This window comes from Terrapene carolina, unplaced genomic scaffold, assembly GCF_002925995.2.
Source record: "Terrapene carolina triunguis isolate 2854851 unplaced genomic scaffold, T_m_triunguis-2.0 Scaffold88, whole genome shotgun sequence".
Taxonomy (NCBI): Eukaryota; Metazoa; Chordata; order Testudines; family Emydidae; genus Terrapene; species Terrapene triunguis.
In genome coordinates, this window is record NW_020664439.1 from 44250763 (window position 1) to 44251030 (window position 268).

The window sequence follows — 268 nt, forward strand, 5'->3', positions numbered from 1 at the left end:
GCCACCAGGCCCGGCCCCCAGCACGGCGCCCCGGCCCGGCGCCCCTCGGCCCCGGCGCGGAGCCCCTCGAACACAGCGGCCCGGCCCGGCCTCTCGCGGGGTGGGTCCCGCTCGCCCTTGTTCTCCGGGTCCCAGCGCCGCCCGGCTACAGCGCAAACTCCGGCGGCTCCGGCTCCGCCCCCGCGGCCCCCGGTCCCAGGGGCTTCGCTGGGCAGCGAGAGCGCGGCCTGGCCTCGCCCCGCTCCCCCCTTCCCGGGCGGCCGGCGGC